Here is an 18,717-nt window from a genome sequence, read left to right on the forward strand (position 1 = left end):
CTAGCACCACTCAAGGGGTAGGGAACAACCTTTATCAAATCACAAGCACTTTCTGAGTGTACAAAATGGCAGAGTGGCCAGGAAAAACAAAGGTTCCACAGAAGGTGAGCCTAGCATGGAGAAGACAGTGACTTCCTGGGTCAGGCATGGGAATGAGGCAGGAGGCTTACCTAACAGTGGAGATCTTGAGACTGACATCCTGAGATACAACTGTATCAGAGTCACCTGGTCTTCAGTTCTTTGAGAGATGCTTCATCTTCAGGACTGTCACTGGAAAGAGCTGCATAGCCAAAGCTGGCTTCCAGTGAAGGTGAGCAACCCCCAACTTAGGTAAGAGAGAGGGAAAGGCACAAACTTGCTTTCCTTTTAAGTTTAATTAATTTATTTGGGTCAAGGTCTCACCAGGTAGCTGACCTAGAATGTGTCCTTGATTAAAATGCTGAAGGTTGGGTGTGGCAGAGGATGGCTTTAATGTTAACACTTGGGAGGAGGTGGATCACTATGAGTTCAAGACTAACCTTGTCTCCTGCTCTACATAGCAAGTTCCAGGCCAGGCAAATCTGCAGAGTGAGAAACTGTCTTTGGGGGAGGGGGAGCACAGAGGTTTGGGGACTGCAGGGGTTTGTAGCAGCGTGACCTTGAAACAGTGACTCCCAGACTCGTAGAATGTGGGAAAGAGTCTGATTCTTAGCTAAGTAGTTTTGAATCCTGTGGGTTGGCCTTGGGATGTGACCACCAGTCAGGAGGGGATGTCAACGCTTTATTTTCAAAGCCTCCTCCTCAACTTCCGTTAGCATTTGTGTTATATCTGACTTGTGTTCTGTGCACTGCGGTGGGAGTCATGGTTCTGTGTGGGAAGCTAGAAAATGGAGTCCCGCTGAGCCCAGTGCCTGGTGGCCCCATCACTCAGAGCACCTGGGAAGGCAGACTGAAGGTCCTAGGCGAGCTTGTGCCACATCCATTTCAAAGAGAGGACAAACAAAGCAAAAACAACAAAGAGTGGAAAGTAGCGCCATGGTTAGTCACCAATAATTGTGGTGTTTTAGACTGCAGAACTCATGCTGTGCAGAATGGACTGGGGAACAGGGAGACTGATCCTCAATCCCAGCTTGGCTCCCCAGAACACCAACATCACCATTACCTGGAAGCTTAGAGGAAGAAAACATCCCAAACTAGCCTCAGCTCAACTGATTCAGAACCTGGATTCTAACTGTAAGTGAATTGAAAACACTTCAAACCTGTGTCAGAGGATCCAAAGCAAAGCTTTCACATCCAGTCTCCATCTGAGCCAGAGATGGAGAAATGAGCAAGGAGGCCTATGTCTGGAGCCTGGAGAGTAGCAGAAGGATGCCCCTCAGCCCCTGGGCTCAGGGTACTTCATCTCAGCCAGAGGCAATGCCAAGACTTTGGATTCCTTTTAAAAGGAGCAAGAAATCCAGATTCCAAAGTGGAATCTTCAGACTTTTAAATCCTGGCCACCGATGTTAAAACTTACATTTCGTTTTGAAAAATTATAAACAGAGATACACAAAGGCCTAAACATAAGGCATTTACAGGCCAGTGGATGACTCAGTGGGTTAAGGACCCCTGCCACCAAGGCAGACGTCATTTGAGTCTGGTCCTTGGGATCCACATGGTGGAAGGGAGAGAGCTGACTCCAACATCTCACATGCCATGTGGTGTGTGTGTACCCGTTCCCTCACAGAAACAAGTAAGTAAGTAAGTAAATAAATAAATAGTAGAAGTTCATACTCATAATCCCAGTAGTCAGGAGGCTGAGACAGTAGGATTGCTGCAGCTATGAAACCCTCCTGAACTGCATAGCGAGGTCTGTGCCAGCTTGGAATACAGAGCGAGTTCCAGGACAGCCAAGGCTATGCAGAGAAACCCTGTCCTGAAAAACAAACAAACAAGCCAGGTGGTGGTGCCGCACTCTAATCCCAGCACTGGGGAGACAGAGGCAGGTGGATCTCTATGAGGTTGAGGCCAGCCTGGTCTACAGAGCGAGTTCAGGACAGTCAGGGCTACCTAGAGAAACCCTGTCTAGAAAACAAACAAACAAGCAAAAATCAAAGAAAGAAAGAGAGAGAGAAAGAGAGAAAGGAAGGAAGGAAGGAAGGAAGGAAGGAAGGAAGGAAGGAAGAAAGAAAGAAAGAAAGAAAGAAAGAAAGAAAGAAAGAAAGAAAGAAAGAAAAGAATCCCTTAGTTAAACCTGGTGTGGTAGTGCATGTCTTTATGGCAGCATTCCAGAGCCAGCCAGCAGAGCTCAAAGCTAGGCTTCATCTATATATTGAGACCTTGTCTCAAAAAACAAAACAAAGCAAAAAGGATGGGTAATCTAAATCCCACCACGAAAACACACCCACAAACACAGAGGGACTGAGGGATGCTCTGATAAACTGCAGACCTGGACTCTTCCAAGGCGTGAACATCTCCAAAGGCAAAGGGAGGCGAAAGCTGTTCCACATGAAGAGATTGAGAGGTATGCCATGTGCAAGGAACATGTGAGCGCTGAGTAGATTAGAAGCAACAGAAACAGTCCATTATTCTTTGGTGCTTCCTGCTGCAGGAACAGGGAACCCGAGCAATCTGTACCCAAGCACACAGGGCCCCTCCCTACATTTTCCTTTCAAAGGTAAAGTGGTCCAGTCCCATCAGACCATTCCCCTGGGCTCAGCCAACACAGCAAACCCAGTGAACTGCAAGGGAGGCACAGTCCCTCAGCTGCCCAGGCTCTTGGCTGGCACCTGGCAGCAAGCCTCAGCCAGCCTCAGGCAGCCAGGCCTGGAAGTGGAGTAATCCTCATAGATAAAGCCCAGAGCTGGAGTGTGTGCGCTAGGATTCCTGGAAGTGGGTGGGTCTTTTAGGGTCACTCTGCACTTAAGGGACATTATGTTGCTTCAACTTGAATTCGATCACTCATATTCAACCACCACCAACTTTAGCTTCCTAGTATTTCTGGAGGTTCAAATGAAAATAGGGTGGGGTGTGGCGAAACCTAGCCTGTTTGCATTGGCCAGGGTGGGAAGAGATTCAGAGAAAGCCATCTTGGCAAACTGGAGGGTTTGTGTGTGTGTGTGTGTGTTGGGGGGGGAAGCTGGGAAGAGGAAAGCAATGCCGTATTGTCCTTCTAAGGCAGTGGTCCCCAAACCATGGGTCGAAATCCCTTTGCAGGTTTCACAGGGGTCACTTAAGACCATGGGAAAACACAGCTATTCACATTACATTGTTCATAACAGTAACAGTCATAAGGTAGGAACCAAAATTATTTTATTGTTGGGGTCACCACGGCATGAGGAACTGTATTAAAGTGTTAGGAAGTTTGAGAACCACCGGTCTAAGGCAGGGCCTGAGAGGCCCTGCAGACCACTACCAGTCTCCTTACAGGGCTAAGTATAGCTAGGTGCTCCTTCCCACCAAATGTGGTGCCAGAAGGACAAGGAAGGCTCCTTGGAGACAAGATTGGATGATTCGGAACCTCAAATTTTCAGTTTGTCCAAAAACACTCCAAGCAGAGTGGGGGCGGGACAGACCTGTTACTCTGGGCCACACCCTGCCCCCTCAAGGACTAGGCAGAAGGGTTTGCTTTGAACCCTGGGGGGAAACAAGCTGCAAAAGATGTTGTTGGGACAACTGGAGCAAGCTGAGTGTAGACAGAATGTTACTGAGCAGTGTGAATTTACCGGCATTTGTCCCTACTGTGCCACTGTAGTTACATGGGAGGATGTCTTTATTCTTGGGAGATTCGTAGCAAAGTGGTTAGAGGTGAAATGCTGTCATGTATGTAACAATTCCCAAACGGCTCAGGAAGAAAGGAAAGTTTCGATGGTCCTGGTGAAGGATTTGAATAAAGATGTACAGCCCGACTTCCTTGTGAAACTGAAGCTGAGCACAAGTTCCCGCACTATCGAAATGAACAAGACCAGATGGGTTCTCTCTGCCTCGGGGACAGTGCCCTAAATGAAACGAGCCAGTCACAAAAGGGCAAACTCTGTGCAGTTCCACTCACACGAAGCACTGGGAACGGTAAAACCACGGAAAGAGGATGCTTCAAGGGCTTGGGGCAGGGTAACTCTCGAGTGAGTAGTTTCCATTTTGCAAAATGAAGGTTTTAGCCGTTTGCTGCATAACAGGTGAACACAGGTCACGCTATTGTGCACTCAAAAGAAGGGAAAAAAGAAAAACGAATGGAGGAAGAGAAAAGGATGTAGGGAGTGGAGCGCAGCGTGAGGATGGCTCGGCGGACCAAACTTCGAGGTCCGGCAGCTTCTGTCACGTTAGCTGCCGGAGTAACCAGCCCTGGATTCAGGTCCTGCGCTCGCTGAGCAGGGGGCCTCCTCTGGGCCTTTCCCTGTCCCACCCCCAGGTGCTTCAGCAGAGAGCGAGCCGTTCAGCTTTCAGCCTCTGCCGTAGAAGAGGATGTGCTGAAAAGCCAGAGCAGGACGGACCAGGGTTTCCCCACCTTTCTCTTCCTCGTAGGTACCTTCCCAGCGCCAAGGTAAATCCTAAATCGTCTGACGCACGTCCTCCGCTGCGTTGTCCCACAGCGCCCTCCCTACTGTGGCGAACTGAAACCTCTGAGACCGTGAACGGAAATAAATCTCCCTGCAGTGGCGTGATCGTGCGCGCCTCCAGCCCAGCCTCACGTACACGCTTCTGTGTGTACCCACATCAAATACGGCACGGCTGTATACTCACTCACTCTTGCCCACACACGTACATTCTCACACGCACTCACGTACAACACACTTGCATACACTCACACACATAGGAATTTGTCGTTTGGGGGCCTGTTTAGAGGCTGGCGGTGTAGCTCAGTGGTAGAGCACTCAGATCATCTGCAGCGGCCTCCCGGACTCCTCTGAGTGCTCTGGGCTGACGGGAGGTGCCGCCATTTTTTTTGAGACGAGATCTCACTATGTGGATATAGATCAGGCTAGCAAGGATCTCGCAAAGAACTGCTTGCCTCTGCCCCCAGAGTGCTGGAATTAAAGGTAGGCACCACCATGCCCAATTCAGCCTTGTTTTGGACTTAGCTCTTTGAATACTGTCATGGCACTCTGAATTTCCTTTATCATCAAACAAAAGCCTACACACTGCTTCAGCTTATAAATATACAATGTTCACTTTACTTAACCAGGCTCCTTTTCTGGAGTGGAGGAGTTGGGGGGGGGGCAGGTTGAGACAGGGTTTCACAGTCTAGCTTTGGTTTGGTTGGTCGAGGGTTTCTTTGTGTAGCCCTGGCTGTCCTAGAACTTGCTCTGTAGACCAGGCTGGCCTCAGACTCAGAGATCTGCCTGCCTCTGCCTCCCCAGTTAGCTGCCGGAGTAGCCTGAATTAAAGGTGTTTGCCTTTAATTAGAGTTTGTCTGAATTAAAGGTGCCTGCCACCAGGCCCAACTTTGGTTCCTATATTTTATAACCAGCCTTTGTTACAACAAAAACCAAGAATTAACAAAAACACGTGTTCTTTCTGTATGGTTTTATAAGACAGGGTTTCTCTGTGTAGCCCTGGCTATCCTGGACTCCCTTTGTAGACCAGGCTGGCCTCAACTCACAGAGATCTGCTGCCTCTGCCTTTCAGAGTGCTGGGATTAAAGGTGTGGGCCACCATACCCAACAAAACACAGGCTCTTAATGATCTGTGTAATTTTAAAATCTGTATTTATTTTTTTTCTGCTGTGGATTTGTCTAGTGTATGTTAAAGGCTGAGCTTTTACTTATATTTTCTGCTTTAATAGATGAAGTAGATCCTGGGGTGGTGGCACAAACCCAGTATTACAAGATGGAAGCAGGTGAGTTTGGATGAGTTTGAGGCCAGCATGGTCAACGTAACAACGAGTTCTAGGATATTCTGGCTACATAGCAAGAACTTGCCTCAAAATACATGAAAAATAAATGGAGGGTGTGACTTGGTGACGGAGCACTTACCTTCTGCTCACAGGACCTTGGGTTCAGTACTCAGCTAAGGAGAGGTGGAAGAAAAGGGAACAAACAAGGCAGTTAGCAGCTTGGGGACAATGTTTTGAAATGTCAGACCGTGCTGGAAAAACACCAGTGAGGTACCTCAGCAGGTGGAGCCAATAATACTGGGAGAGGAATAAATCCATTTGGACAGTAGACTCTGTGGCGGCTGGCAGCATCGTCTGGCATGGAGTTCCGCTCTCCATATGCTGAATTCAGATTCTGGGATAAACCCATTATTAAAAGAAAATCAGACTCCAAGCAAATGAAGATTTTTACAGAGCCCGTCTGAATGGACAGCCTCGGGCTAAATTCCCAAGCAGTTTTTCCAACCCAAAAGGAGCCACATCTTGTACAGTCAAGATTATCTCACCACGGCCTGGCATGGTGGTGCAGGTCTATAATCCTAGTACTTGGGAGGTAGAGATAGGAGAGCCAGCATGGCCTACATGACCATGTTGGGGCACCAGATCAATTAAGGTCACACGACCTCAAACAAAACAACTCTCTTCAGATAAAACAACAACAAAAAAGTGGCTGATTGTTGGTGGTGCACGCCTTTAATTCCAGCACCTGGGAAACAGAGGCAGAGCTCTGTGAGTTCCGGCCAGCCTGGTCTACAAAGAGAGCCTAGGACAGCCAGGGTGACACAGAGAAACCCTGTCTTGAAAAACCAATAAGAAAGAAAGAGAGATAAAGAGAGAGACAGACAGAGAGACAGAATTCAAGGCTGGCCAAGCATGGTGGTGTACACCTTTTAACCCCAGCAGTCAGGAAGCAGAGTTCAGTGAGGTCAGAATGGTTTACCTAGCAAGTTCAAGGAAATTCTGGGTTTTAGAGCAAGGCTCTCTCTTAAAAAAAAAAAAAAGAAAAAAAAATCAAACTGAATCATACTGAACAAATGCAAACTACCACAGGGCTGTGGCTATAGCTCACCAGCAGAGTACTTGACTTGTGCAAACAAAAACAGAGCAAAGGCAACAGCAACAAACCCATCATATCAAGAACATAGGGTTGTCAGATTTAGCAAAGAAAAACATGGGAAACTCAATTAAGTGTGGTGGTGGCACACATCTTTGATCCCTACACCGAGGAGCCAAAGGCAGACAGATCTCTGTGAGTTTGAGGTCTCCCTGGTCTACAGAGTGAGTTCCAGGACACCCAGGCTCTGTTACACAGAGAAACCCTGTATTGAAAAATCAATAAATAGAAGCCAGGTGTGGTGGCACACACTTATAATTCCAGCACTCTGGAAGGCAGAGGCAGGCAGTGCTCTGTGAGTTCAAAGCTTGGTCTAAAAAGAGAGTCTGGGAAAACCAAGGCTAAATAGAGAACCACTTTCTCAAAAACAAACAAAAAAGAAAGAAAGAAAAAAGAAAAACCAATAAATAAATAAGGAAATAATGAAAAAAAAGTAAATTTTAATTTTGGATAAGTTTTATGTATAAACTATATTCTAAACAGACACAGCAACCCTGGTCAGGAACATGTGTTCTTACCATCTTCTTGCTCTTTACTAACATTTGTTTGGCTGTTCTTGGACCACATGAAAGTAAGACACAATCCCTTTGCAGATGATTTGTACAAGAAAACCTGTTGCATGTAATAGTCCTGAGCTAGGAGCAAGCGAATATCCACTGAAGAGGATGGGGAAATAAGTGGTTGTCTTTCTGTGTAATGAGACTTTGTGCAGCTGTGCTGTGCAAAACCAGGAACCCAGACCACTTGTAACAATGGAGATAAACACAAACAAAATGCTGGTGGACACAGAAGAACATGGCCACATGATTTTGCTTAGACCAAGTAAGTGGACAAATCCAACCAGCAGTGACAGACCAGTGATGGTTCCCTGGGAGAAGTGGGTAATGGCTGGGAGAGTATCCAGGGGAGAATTTTGAGGACTCTGAATATTGTATAACCTGACCTGGGTAGTTGTTCAGAGATGTGCATGTCTGTGAAAGTTCAGACAACCCACTATTCAGTGAACTTTATATATGTTATAGCTAGGCTTAATTATTTTATAAGATTAAAAAAACCCCTTTTTATTATCCAGGTGTTGGTGACACACCTTTAATCCCAGCACTTGGGAGGCAGAGGCAGGCAGATCCCCAAGTTTGAGGCCAGCCTGGTCTACAATGTGAGTTCTAGGACAGCCAGGGCTATACAGAGAAACCTGGTCTTAAAAAACCAAAAATCCAAAACTGAAATCCAAACCAACCAACCAACCAAACAAACAAACAAACAACCCCCCCCCAAACCAAACCAAACCAAACAAACAAAAACCAAACTTTTTTATCTCTGTGTTTGTATGCATTTCTGAGTGTATGCCAAATGAGTTTAGGTTCTCATAAAGGTACCAAAAGCCCTGGAATTACAGATGGTTGTGAAGTACCAGTGTGGGTGCTGGGAACTGAACTTGGGTCTTCTGGAAAAGCCATCTTTCTAGCCCCTATACCTAAGTTTTAAAAAGGAGAGAAAATTATTTAACTTCTTTCTGTTGCTGGGTAATGGATCCATTTTTGTACGTGATTACTCTTCACTGCCTCTGGGCTGAGCATTAACTTCCACAGTGTGTGTTTGTGACAAGAGTCCCCGTCAGTCATGGTAACAAGGATTTGTGGCATTCCTTGTCTTGCTAGGGCCTTTCCTATTTTTCCCTCAGTACTATTTTCCTACACGAGCCTATTGAATCCTTGGGTGAAATCACACCTCCCTGGTGACTCCTATGCCCCACCCCACCACATATCCACATGAATGAGTGCAGAGAGCCAGCTGCTGACCCACCTGATGGTCCCTTTGGGGATTTTGCATTCTAGCTTGTCCTCAGTCCCACCTCCTACCCCCTTATTTGTCCATGCCCCAAGCCCCAAAGCGACCCTTGTTTCCTAACCCTCCTCAGCATTCTGGGAACCTCAGCGTATTTTGCATCTGCCCCCTCTCTCCACTTTTACTGCTTTTGGTCCAAGCCCAGCACCGCCTTCCAGAGGAGACAGTGATCTTAACATGTAATATGACCATGCTTCTGTCTTTATTTTTTGGGATTTGTTTACTTTTATTTTGTGTGCATGAGTGCTTTGCCAACATATATGAATGTGCACCACCACGTGCGTGCCCGGTGCTCTCAGAGGCCAGAAGAGGATGTCAGATTCCCCTGGAACTGGAGTTCTTGAGAATTGAACCCTGGTCCTTTGGAAGAGCAGGCAGTGCTCTTGACCTAACTGCGGGGCCATCTCCAGCTCCGTGTTTGTTTATTCTATTTCTTGTAACCAGAAGCCAGCCAAGCATGACTTTCTCTTTTCTCAGTGGTGGCTCAGGGGTGCAGGTGAATATCAGGTGTCACGAAAACAGTGCCTGTCAGGCAGCATATAGCCAAGGAAGAGCGGGATCTAGCTCAATGGTAGACTGCTTAAAATGTACAAGGTCTGCCAGGTGGTGATGGCACGAACCTTTAATCCCAGCACTCAGGAGGCAGAGGCAGAGGCAGGTAGATCTCTGAGTTCGAGGCCAGCCTGGTCTACACAGTGAGTTTCAGGACAGCCAAAGCTACACAGAGCAGCCTTCCATTTGTAATAACATCTGTTGCCCTCTTCTGACATGCAGGCAGAATACTGTATAAATACTAAATAAATACGTCTTGAAAAGAAAAGTAGCAGGTCTCAGATCTCAGTGCTATAAAAATAAACACACCTTTTCAGCCTACATATAGTCTTTTCCTTCCTAAGGCATACATTCCGATAGCTTCACCCCCTTGGGTCTCACCCTCTTTCCGGGGTTCTTAGAGGTGGGTTATGCTGCTTTACCCAGCTGTAGATCTGCCAGGCGGAATTCTTCTTGCTAAGTTTAACTGCCATGTTTAATGATTTTCGCAGTAAATGTGCAGAAGGGTGCATGTAATCCTGTGGCGTCATGAAATATCAGTGTCTCGCCCTCAGAGCCACACATGGCAAGTTCCTCAGAAGACCCCCACCTGCTTCTGCTTAGTCACTATCAGCCACAGAGTGACAGCATTTGGAATTCCAACAGCTTAGTTCTGCTATTTTCCCATTTTGTTCTACTGCAAAATTCTAGGTAGAATTTTATACTACTGATGGGATTTTTTTTTTTTTTTTTTTTTTTTAATTTTTAACCCTTCTCAAGGCTAAGTGTGTTAAAGGAGCTCTAGGTTCAAAGAATTCCGCTATGGACTAAAGCCAAGTTTCTCAACCCACATCTGGTTATCAACCTTTGATTTTTTTAATGATTCATTATATGTATTCAATGTTCACGATACAGTGTTCCATAAGGAATGTTGTACACATTGCACCATTATCTCCTACCTGCTTCTTCCTCTCACTTTCCCTTCCCGATAGTCCCCTTGACAACTTTATAAAGTTTTTCTTTACCTCAGCATTGGAGACATTTTCTGTTTTGCATCTAGCCTGTTTGGTTTTTTTGTTTTTTTTTTTTCCCCCAGGCTTCTGTATGGTTAATTTTACATATCAACTTGTCTGGGACAAGAGATGGTCAGATAGTATTAAAAGCCTATTTCTGGGTGCGGCTAAGTCTATGAACTTGTTTGCAGAAGAGGTTAGAGTTTATATCATTGGCTCAGCAGAGAAACCTGACCTCTGTCAAGTGGGTGGGCATCATCAAATCTGTGGAGCACACAGGTAGAAAGAAGAGTCTGAGGCAGAGCCAAAGACTTTGCTTGGGATGGTCATCAGCCTCCCCAGGCTGAGTTACCCATCAGCTTTTCTGAGCTGGCAGCATGCCCTCTTAGATGTCTGTATCTCTTTGTGTCTTAATGATTCAGTTTCTTTGGAGAACTTGTCCAACATGGTTTCCAGGTCTCCAGGAGCCAAAGATGTTGACCCCCTGTCCTCCTTGTAGCTCACCTTCAGCGGGCTGTTCAAAGAACAGCTCAAGCAAGCACTTGTACATAGGAGTACTGTGTGGTGGGCTCTGTTTGAGGAATGGGCATGCAGAAGTTTATCTGCCTGGGGGACAGACAAGATCTGTGAGAGAGACATAGAAAATGATGCATTGGTCAGTATGATTTCATTCTAAATGCTAAGTGTAGAGAGAATTCACTTACGCTAACTTGGAGACTTGGCATGTTTCCAGGAGGGGCTAAAGTGAGATGTAATAAAAGAGAATGATCCAGAGAAGTGGGGCCCATCAAAATGGCTTAGGCCAGGTGGCCTCTTGTGAAAGTATCTTTTATTTGCCTGAAGTAATTGTCCTTGCTTACTGCTAACCTAGGCCTAGCACTGAAAGCTTCTAGCCTTCATACAATCCCATCTAGGCCTACAATGTTTTCAGTCTCTGAGACTTAATGCTGAATGAGCTCACTCTTTCTAGTTCTTTCAGAACTCTGGCTGGCTGGTTCAACTCAGCCGTTCTGGCTCAAATGCCTCTCCAAGCTGATTGATTCAATCTGGCTTTTCTTAGTTTCTCACTGAATAGCTCTGCTTGTCTTCACACTAACTCTAGCAATCTGTTCTAATCTTCTGGCTCCTTCAGTCTTTGACTGTGTCTCGCTTATTTTCTTTGCAACCTGTCTCTGTAAAACTTTCCTGGTAAAAACTACCACTGAATTCCACCAACAGGACTGCTACCAACTCAACCCCACTGCAGTGCCTCTCAGCTCTGACTCAGCTGAACTGCCTGAATAGCACTGACTGGAACTCAGAGCTCAGCCTGCCCCTGTCTCCTGAGTGTTGGGATTAAAGGTGTCTACCACCATACCTGGCCCTAAGCGTTCCTTTACCTGAAACTGGTTCTATACCAGGCTGGCCTTGAGATCTGCTTCGATCTGTCTCCTGGGATTAAAGGCATGTCTGTATTCCAGCCAGATCACACAGACCTAGAAGGTCTTTGGATGTGGTCTCTTGCCAGTGCAGCCATAGGCCGATCTAAAATTCCTCTACCTCTACCATCCTCCGACCTGTACGAATAAGCCCGTCTTATGTGCCTCCCCACACAATGTTTTTAAAAAAATAAAAAGAGGGGAGTTCAAGTGGGCTGGACAGCAAAGACAAAGAAAACCGACAACAAGTTTTTACTTATTTATTTACTTTTTGTGTGAGGCAAGGTCTCTCTATGTATCCCTGGAATCCCTGTTTGTCCCAGAATGCACCACGCCAGGTTGGCTGTGAGCTCGAAGAGCTCCGTCTGCCTCTGCCTCCTGAATGCTGGGATTAAAAGAATGTACCTCCATGCTTGGTTAAAAAGGGTTTTGAGGATGGGACTCATATACAGTTTCTTGGTGTTAGACAGTGCCAGAGGAATATGAGACTGGGGGAGAAATCTGCAGAAACATGGTGAAGTAGATGAGGCAGCGGAAAACGCAGCTGCAAAGCCAAATGAGGACGTGAGCTTCCTGACAGGACACAGAGTCCACTGTGCCAAATGCCTCCAGACAGTTCCAGTAAAGAACCCCACATTGTGTAATTTGGGGAACGTGGCTAATTTGCTTGTGCAGTTTCAGAGGAGAAGCAGGGACAGGAGCCAGATTGCCAGTGGGTAATGAGAGGATGGAGCTGTACACGGTGGCACGCTCTGGAAGCTGGGCTGAGCAAGGAGTTTATTGCAGGAACCCGGGGTGCGAAACTTGGGCTACGAGAGCCTCCGGAGGCGCCTTAGTCAAAGGGACCTTCAGCGGGAAGTGGGTTTGTGGGTAAGTGTGTGTATTCAGGTGAGGGAGCACATCTCTTATGATCTATCAGCAGAAAGCCAGAAACACTGTTCCTTGCCTGGAGTAGGAGTGGCGGAGGTGCTTAGGTAGGGAACTGGAAGTCATTTGCAGATAAAAAGGGTCTTTTGTGAAGAAATAAAGGAGCAAGGACTGCAGGATTGATTGGGGAACTCACGAGACATACCTCTTTGCTTTAGCTCAGATCTTTGTGGCTGACTCTGAGCCACGGTGGCCATCACCTTGAAGGAGAGAAGGTGTGGAAGAGACCAAAGGGAAGTAGGCTAGGCTTTAAGCTCTCTGACACAGAAATCCTGTGCCCATTAGTGAGTGCTAGTGTGTGGAAAGAGCCTCAGAACTAATGCTCTGAGTTAGACTTTGATAGACATCGCCAAATCATATTCTAATAAGCGAGTCCATTTCCCTTTTCCTCCACCAGTAATGATGCAATTAATCTCTGTCCATCTGTGGATGAAAATATTAATGACTACATTTTTGTTCCTTCTTGGGGGAGAGGGCCACCAGTCCTCAAAGATCAGTGATCAATTACTGCTCCTCTAGGTCAGCTCTTCTCTGCTTGCCCTGGGGCTGGCTCCTTACCTGCATAGATAATTTCCCACCTATACATTCATCTCTCTGATCTACATTTTATCTTCTTCGTATGTGCATAGTTGGCTTTCATGCAGATATCTCATCCACTATCCTAGTTATGTTGGGTACTCTGAGGGCATGGGCTTCTGGCACACACAACTGTGTCCTCCTGATGGGCAACCAGGTGGTGAGATGTCATTTATTTCATGGCTCACAACAATACAGTGTAATATATATATATGTATATATATTAGTGTATGTATATATATATTAGTGTAAATATATATATATATATTTATATATTATGCCTTAAAACAGAATGAAGGAAAAGGTTGTGTTGGCACATACTTGTTATCCCAGCACTTAGGAGACAGAGGCAAGAAATTGCTCCAAGTTCAAGAACAGACAAAACAAAACCAAAAACCAACCCCCCCCCCCGAACTCTCAGCCTTTAAATAAGATTCTGATATATGTTAAAACCGATGATTCTTCAAAATATTATCCTAGGTTAAAAAAAAATGTTAGAAAAGAAAGACCAGAATTATCTGATTCCACTTATGAGACACCTAGAGTAGATAAATTCATGAAGAAAGTAGAACTGTAGTAAACAGGAAATGGGAAAAGAGGGGGAGAGGCACTTGGCATTTAAATCGTAAAGAGTTTCAATCTGTAGGTGAAAATCCTGCAGATGGATAGGATGATAGCTACTAAACAAGAGTGAACTTGAAGATAGTCAGTATTGCTAGGAATGATCAGAGGGCAAGGCATGGTTGTGCAAGCTGTAGCCTCAGAACTCAGTAGCAGAAGCAGGTGGATCTCTGACTTCAGAGCCAGCCAATATAGCAAGTTCCAGGCCAGTGAGAGCTATGCAGCGAGACCCTGTCTCAAACAAACAACATCAGCCACAACTCCTTTGAACTTAAATTATAATGATGAGTCTATTCTATGTCCACGATAGACATATATAAGGAGAGTGTAGATCATGTGATTATCAGGGCTAAAGGATGAGGAGGGGGATGAAACTATAGACCTCAAAATGCTCTAAAATGAAGCAGTAGTAACTGCTGCATCACCGAATTGTATTTTAGACGGAGAATATTATGCTATGTGAATTATACACCAACATAAGACAAGAAAGCATGAGATAGGCAAGGGGAGGGCTCTGTGACACCCAGAATGCTTACGGGATCACAGTCCTATTGGCCACTTTTCAGTCCAGAGACACGTAGATTGCTATGTAGCCCAGGCTGGGGTCTGACTCTTCATCTTGCCTCAGCCCTCTGAATTTTGAGATTACAGGCTTGTTTTCAACTTTTTACTTTGTTTGTTAATTGAAATTCTGCTGCAATGAATAACATTGAACTTGGAAACAAAACAAGACAAAACAAAACAAAACAAAAAAACAGTCACTATCTTGATTTAGAAGACAAAGACAGTTAATTAGGTCTTTGGGAATTGGAGGCCAGCCTGGTCTACACAGCTCAGTTTAAGCCAGTCGGAGTTATGCAATGAGACCTTGTCTGAAAACAAACAAACAAACAAACAAACAGCAACAACAAAAAGAGACAAAAGTCAGGAAGCAGTCATTTTAGGCAGGGTCTCCCAGAGCTGCCCCAGACTGTAGATGGAGCCTTTCTGGCAGGAAGCCATGGCGAGTGGTGAGCTCTTGGGTCTCTCTCAAGCACTTGCCCAGCTTTAGGTGAAGGGACCTTGGGACCTTTCTCCTATTGCTCACTGTTATCTCTGCAAAATTAAAAACATTGTCCCTGAATTGTCCTGAAGAGACAACTCAAAGTCAGAGTTATGGCCGAGATGAGGGCCCAGCAAATGGGGGTGGGGGTGTCAACTGTTTGCTTTTGTATGAGCTAAGAATGTTTTTGAATAAGTGAATCCCAAACTAAAATCTTACCAAAATACTGCACTCTGGAGTTCAGGCTGTAGTTCAGCAGTAGAGCATTTGCCTAGCACATATATGGACCCAGTTCCACACCTTGCCTCCCCAAAGAACAAGAATATACTTATTATACTTAATTATTTTGATTGTATTTTGAGTTCCACTAAAAAACAAAACTAACCCCAAAAACTATAGTTATTTGTTTTTGGCCCTTGATGCACAAAATACAAAGCAGATATCTTTCTCTTTGGCCTTTCCAGAAACAGTTTGTTTTATCTAAATGCCAGAGAAATGTTAGAAATAATATTGAAAAGTATGTAGGAAGAAGATGGACTAGCTACAAGCTAAATTACTTCTCAAAAATAACAGCCTGAGCTGGTGGTGCACACCTTTAATCCCAGCATTCAGGGAGGTAGAGGCAGGTGGATCTCTGTGAGATCAAGGCCAGCCTGGTCTACAAAGTCCAGGACAGCCAAGGCTACACAGAGAAACCCTCTCTCAAAAAACCAAACCAACCAACCAACCAACCAACCAACCAAACAAACAAACAAACAAACAAACAAACAGAAAACCCCATGCCTGTGTCTGAGGGAAATTTCAATCAAATTAACCAGGTCTTAAAAACATTCTTCATAGATTCTGTAGATTTGAGTTTGGAGAAGTTAATGAAGTTGGGGTCCAGTATTGCTTACAACTCTTGTACTAAGAAAGGAAAATAAAAGAGAAAGGAAGTGAAAAGGGAAATCGTATCATTTTTTAATTAATGATGATGATGATAAAAATGCTCATATGTAACCATGACGCTGAATACACTTTCGTGTTGCTGCATTGAGTAAACATTTTGTATTCATTACTGCATTCAATACTCATTATAGCTAGGAAAGGCTGAAGTCAGGGTGGCCCTTGACATCAACTCCAGTCTGCTAGCAATAAAATCCAGAAGGGGGTGGGGGGGAAGCATGAGATTAGAAAGTCAAGGGTCTTGAATGTTATGCTTTGGGAGGGACTAGATTCTGTTTATTTTTGCTGGGTCATTATTTAGACTAAGGGGCCCTGATGAATTCTCAGAAAGGATGTCAAATGGTCAGCTGTGTTCTGAGATGATAACGAAGATGGCTGTAGGAGGCAACTCTTAGGAGGCTGGAGAGCTAGAGCAAGGGAGAGTCTGTATCCGCTGTTACAGAGCACTTCCCTTGTTCAAGATGACTGCAGGTAACTGAGTGGACACACTCAGAGTCAAAGACAACTTCAGATTTTTTTGATGGCAAAATGAGAACCCAGACAGAAAACACATTTGTGAAAGAATGATGAGTCCTAGTAATAGGGATGACTCATACTCATCTCTCTGAACACAGGGGACTGATTAGTCAAGACCCTGAGGTACTAAAAGCCTCAGATACTCAAGTCTTTATATACAATGTCATACTGTTTGCCTGTAACCTATAGAAACTTCTGTAGTCTATTGTAATTTGCAATGCAAATGCCATGTAAATAATTGTGTACTGTGTAGGAGGGAAAGGGGAAAAAAAGGGAAAGAAAAGTCTGTATATGTTCAGTACAGATGTGCCCTGAATAATCACTTTATTGTCCTGGCACTATCAAATCAGGAATCACTCCAAAGCTTGGGAAGTTTTGTTCCGCAATTATTTGACTCTGCATACATAGACCCTGTGGTTACAGGCAGTATATTTATTTATAGTTCTGGAGAACATTCGGGAAGTTGTCTGGTGATGTCAGTCAAAAATGTGTGTCTAAAAGTTGAGAAATGACTGGCCTGGAAAGAGAGGTAATGGAAGAAGAGGACTGTGAGAAGCAGAGAGCAGGGGGAAAGACTGGGGAGCAAAGGGACATCAAGGGACTCAAGGGCTCTAGAGCCCCATGCCTGAGCAATCCCTCCATCACTGACTTGGGCAGAGGGGAAGTGTGGGGCAGTTAGAGAGGCTGGGTGGCTTTATCACATAAAAAAACCATTCCAGGAGGCATTAGTCAATGGAATGTTACTAAGCCAGGGATGAAAAAAAAAAAAAAAGACTGTAAACAGGCAAAAGGATTTGGTACTTAGAAGGTCACAGATGACGTCTGAGAAAGTGGGAGACTGATGGTGCCTAAGTACTCGCTGGCTGAGTGCTGAGGGTGGGGGAAGAGGCAGGAAGGCAGGCGGGGGCGGGGGGTGGGAGCTGGGGGTGAGGTGGTGTTTTAGGATAGTGGAAAAACTGTAAACAGAGAGTTAGGGAGAGGAAGACAATGAAAATGAAAAAAAAATCAATGAAATAAAAATCAGAAAAGGGAGAAACGGAAGAGATCAGGGGTTCTATTCCAGAAGGTTCCACACTGTTTGCTAAGCCGAACATACAATATCATTATGTTTTAAGGGTGGCTGGAAACTCTGGCATAGAAAGAGTTGTAAGGCAGTACCTGTGTGTTTCTCTGGTGCTGGTCCCAGAATTATCTTTCATTTTCTTCCGCTTCAGTGAAGATGAAACACTCAATTGGTCTTCCAGAGTTCCTGGATTTACAATTCAACTTACTGCCTTTTAGTTTTTTTAAACAGGGGTCTAAGTAGCCCAGGCTGGCTTCAAATCCATATTCTTCCTACCTCTGCCTGCAAAATGCTGGGACTACAGGTGCGCACCACCAAGCCTCACTGGTTTTATTTTGGCGTGAGAAGATCTAGAGAATTACATATTGATTCTCAAAGACTCGGCTCGTGCGCACTAGCCTACTTTATAAAAATGCCCGTCCTCGCTGGTTCCGGTGTGCCCCCACTGATCAGTGTGCTGCCAGTCCTCAAGACTGCCAAGCATAAACAATTCAGGAATAAAATCTGCTCCTTTTTCGGGTGAGGTCAGACGCGATCCACCGTTCTTTACGACTCTCAGGAGTTGCCTGGTCAGGGTTTGGTCAGTAAAACAACCGAGACAGTGGCTTCAAGATGGAAGACAGAAGAAAGAGCTAATTATTAGGGGTTTTGTTTGTCTGTTTTGGTGGAGGAAAGGACATAGTTTCTGCAGTGCCTTACAAGTTAGTATCTTTAGATCACCGCCCGCACCATCACCTGGAAACGACTGGAAACGCAGATTCTGAAGCCACGCTTCCAGTCTCCAGTTTCAGCACCTCTGGGGCTGGTACCCAGTCAGCGAGTCTTCATGACCCTCTGGGCAAGACTGCCCGGCCTAAGCGCTACGGGTTTATCGACACGCGGCCTTTGGACTCCACAGCGAGCGCCCATCCAGCAGGCGTCCCCCGGGGGCATTTGAGAGAACCCAGACTGGCGGCTGCCCCTCCCACCCCCAGACCCGCTCTCTCGGAACGCAGCCCGGCGTCCACTCCCGCGTCTGCACAGGCTCGGGGACCTCTCCCCGGTGGGTTCGGGGGCAGACGGCCCAAGTGGACGGGCCGCGAATTGCTTTAAAGCGCGTAACCCCACTGGGCCCGGTGCGCCGCACCCCGCTCGCTGTCACCCCGCGGCCGGGCTCGGGGTCCGGCCGGGTGGGAAGGAGGCTGTGCCGGGCAGAGCGGGCCCAGGCCCCCCGGCGGGCCGCGAGCAGGTGTGCGGGGAAGGGTCCGCGGCTCGGCGCCCCGGGGCGCGCGGGCGG

At 45.9% G+C, this 18,717-nt stretch overlaps 1 protein-coding gene and 1 long non-coding RNA gene across 2 annotated transcripts in view; one reads left to right on the forward strand and one right to left on the reverse strand.

The window, feature by feature from the left end:
• LOC129677633 (uncharacterized) overlaps positions 1 to 18,717 on the reverse strand; it is a 68,122-nt gene that overhangs the window by 48,260 nt on the left and 1,145 nt on the right. The window lies entirely within an intron of this gene.
• Positions 18,424 to 18,717, forward strand: part of Slc23a2 (solute carrier family 23 member 2) — an 89,864-nt gene continuing 89,570 nt past the window's right edge. The window contains exon 1 of the mRNA XM_055608226.1: positions 18,424 to 18,483. The gene's annotated coding sequence lies outside the window, so the exon portion shown is untranslated. The remainder of the gene's footprint in view (positions 18,484 to 18,717) is intronic.

Source organism: Psammomys obesus, unplaced genomic scaffold (assembly GCF_907164565.1).
Source record: "Psammomys obesus unplaced genomic scaffold, mPsaObe1.curated_primary_1811, whole genome shotgun sequence".
Classification (NCBI taxonomy): Eukaryota; Metazoa; Chordata; class Mammalia; order Rodentia; family Muridae; genus Psammomys; species Psammomys obesus.